Raw genomic sequence first — 3,853 nt, 5'->3', positions numbered from 1 at the left:
GGGTACTGTTTTAGCCGTATGTTGCCAATAGAAACCAAATATATAACTTACTTGTAACCTTCGTTGTATAAAATTTAATCGATAGTCTAATAACCCCCAAAGTTATTCAGTTGACAAATTGAGAAAAATTAAGTTTAACTAACAGCCGCGGCATCGTGTGAATGAGAAAAACAATACTAATTTAAAACAAAATATAATAAATATCGAGTATTTGGTAATTTCACTCGTGTATCCAAATGTATTTTTTTTTTCGATTCGACTTACACATAAACGTAACGTAAATTTTATAAGCAAGAATAATTTATGTAATTGTCAAAAACCTTATTGCACACAGATGTAACTTTAATATAATAATAAACGAAACAAATTACTGTCGTATATTACATTTATGTAATCGACCGGTAATTTATTAATTCGTACTTCGGTGTGTTGTTGAACGTATGCATTTAGCAGTGCGCGTACATAGTTTAAAATATTTGTTGCGTCAAATCGGTTGTGATTTTATCTTATCAACTGCCATTGTTATAAATACGTATACATCGCAGTACTACACTATATGAATATATTCTACCATGGGTAAAACACGGTAAGTAGATGAACTAGATATTAATATATTCACCATATAACACTAACTACATCTCTAAGTACAACACTAAGTACATACTTTTATTTACAACGACAAAAATAATAATAATACAAATTGAATCAATTTCAAAAAGATCATTGATTTTCGTTTTTTTATTGAACTATGTTGAAAGATAGGTAAAAATAAATTTTTTACTCCCGTTTACAATTAATCTTTATATAAAAAAAGTCAAAAAGCCAAATACCACTTACTCACTGATCGCTATTTCTCAAAAACTAATAAACGTAAGAACTTGACATTTGGAATAATGATTTCTCTAATACTCTAAATGTGCAGTAGAAAAGGATCTTAAAAAATGTTGTGTTAAGTATATTAGATTACGATTAGATTAGATTTGAATAATAATAATTCACCGTCATTACGTATATTGTACAGCACGACGGCTCGCGATTTTCCAGCAACCTGTTACCCGTCTTTTTCATTTGTAAATTATGTACTTGATACCGATGAGTACCTAGATATGCATTTTTCTGATGTTTATCGATGAAAATTATCTCACACGTTGTGTGTACACCATGTATACCAAGTACTTTATTAGGAACTATCTTATACAGGCTGTGGTATGAAAAAAAAAACATTTTTCTACCAATAATTTAAGTCCATCTGACTACCACTTTCGATTCAATCGACAACAGTTTCTCGTCAAGATCTAGTTAACCATTACACATAACAAAACGCAAGGGTAGTCTGTGAAAGTGGAATAGTTTAAGGAATTACTGTTTCTCCCATAGTCAACTATACGTGACTTGTTCTCTGGTAAGCTTTCCTTATAATCTGGTAGTACTACTGCCTGAAGAAAGTACCAAAAATAATATATACAAAGAGGTATAAAAAAAAAAAAACATAAAAGTCTGACAAAGCGTAAAATATATTTTGCACTCAACAATGTTACCCATAATATTTTAAAATAATGTTGTAAGTATAAAAAAACCTAAGAAAATACACAAGTGCAAAGCCGGGTAATTCAACTAATAATAAATAAGAATGATCCAGTTTTTATTAAATAAGCTCGATTGATTTCAGTATAATTATGCAGCATTTTATTCCGCAACAAAAAACACGTGTATTGACACACATAAAATATTTTATTATTTATTCACACGCTACATTATATAATATACCATTAAATATATGAATCCAAGATTCAAACCAACATTTGTTTTTTTATGTATTCCGGGTGGAATAATATAATATTGCTCACACATGGACTAAAATACTTTGATTTTCTAAAAAATATCCATTATAGAGTGTAATATATAGATGAAAATATATTCCAATTATTCAATAACAATACTTAATATAGGTACTTAATATGTTTACTCAATCGCAATTTAGATCACGGTCGTGCCTAAGGTCAATCGATTTTTATTTTTGTAACGAAAACTAATTTTATTACATTTCGTAGCTTTTTTGAAAAATAATATAATTATTACTTTATTGTAATATTCATTATTAGCGAATTTTTCAATCAAACAAAACATTATAATTAATTAAAATTGCTATCATAACTTGGAGTGATAATTGAACGGCCTTTAATATACCATACCAATACATTAATATTCTTAATACAAAGAAGTATTTAAATTTCACGAATTCCTAAGACCTAAAATAAAAATGGAACGATTTTGTACCAATTAAAAAGTCATTAATTATGTCGTTCGATGATAGGTTTCTACATGTGGTTATCGTTACTATGTATTTTTAATTTGTAACACGGCCGGTGAAAACTTTTGAGGGTCCCAGAGATTATTGGTTCCAAGTCCTCTTTACCTAAATTTGTTTGGCCAAGATATACTACTCTGCATACTTGTACATACTTAAGTATAATAAAAATATTTAAATTTGCATCTTATGCTACGCCGAATGAGATTAAAAAAGAATTTGTAGATTGTAGGTTACGAATTTAGCCCTCCCTAATCCCTCCCTTGTTGGCCCTGATTTTTAAAGTTTATCGAAATGAATTTGAAAACATAGAAAATAGATAGTTTGCTTTCCGGACACTGGGTAAGCGTTCGAAACACAAAAAAAAGTGCGTAAAGAAGTGTACACTAAAAGGACGACGTAGTGATTAATTTCACTATTATTTCAATAAAACACGTATAAATTACCGAATCTCGTGAAGTAATTAATACTTCGGAGTAGAACAGTACCATTTTGCGCGCAACAGCTGCAGCAATACATAAACGACGTAACAGCAATAGTACGTAACGGTGCGACACGTGCAACGACCGCATCGTACACATGTACACGAATATAACATAATATAAATATTGTACAAGATGTTATTGTTGTTTCGATTGTCATTGTTGTATTGCAGGAAACGTCAATATTATTCAATGCAGCCCGTGCGCGGATACGGATTTTGACTTTGGTCGGTGAATCAAAATAATGAACTATTATAATTGATATACGTTGTTATTTTTTATCAACGAGCGATCAAACCGCGGTGGACGGTAAACGGAAGAGCAACTCCTAAACAGCGTTTCCAAACGTGTCCCCGTGTGACTCGTCCAACGATTTCCAACGTGTTCGAGAGTTTTCGGACATTTTTTTCCGGTCCGCGCTCGTAAGAGTTATGTGCGGAATTGCGGTGCGTTCAAACGCGAAACGGCCTTCATGGGTACCGCCGCTCTTAGTGCACGGCCGGGATACGAGAGGGTAGGGATCGTTTGACGCGCGACGGTTAACGGGTTAGCGCAGTTAGAGCGGTCTCCACCCCCCTATCGTCGCGATGAGAGGAGAAAAGGTTGGCGACGGCGTCGAAAGGGCCGGCGAAAGCGCCGCCGAAGTGTGCGGAACCGGACGCTTCGGCGGGATTCGAATTCACGGCGAAGCGGGACTTTGACGCGGAGGGACGAGAGGAGCTGGCTGGCGCTGGTAGAGAGCGCGCGCGAAACTGTTGCTGCTGAGCACGGTGCGTGTAGTTCGGAGCGCGGACTACCAGATGGCCTCGGCGATACGCGTCCAGTGATAAATCGATAGTAGAAGAACGAGTGAGCGAGAGAGAGAGATTGAGTGAGTGAGAGAGATCCCGCCCCCGTCCTCCGCCGAGACGATAATAAATAAACTCTGAGGCCGCCGCGGCCGGCATGCGATTTGAGGGGAATACGCGACGCGCACACGCACGCGATCGGCCGCAGTGTTGTTTGACGGGTGGACGACGACAACGACGACGGCGGCGTTGGCGGTCGGGTGTGCGGGGGCTGG

This window comes from Sipha flava, unplaced genomic scaffold, assembly GCF_003268045.1.
Source record: "Sipha flava isolate LNK unplaced genomic scaffold, YSA_version1 73_pilon_pilon, whole genome shotgun sequence".
Taxonomy (NCBI): domain Eukaryota; kingdom Metazoa; phylum Arthropoda; class Insecta; order Hemiptera; family Aphididae; genus Sipha; species Sipha flava.
The sequence above is the reverse complement of the archived record's forward strand: the minus strand, read 5'-3'. Positions refer to the sequence as shown.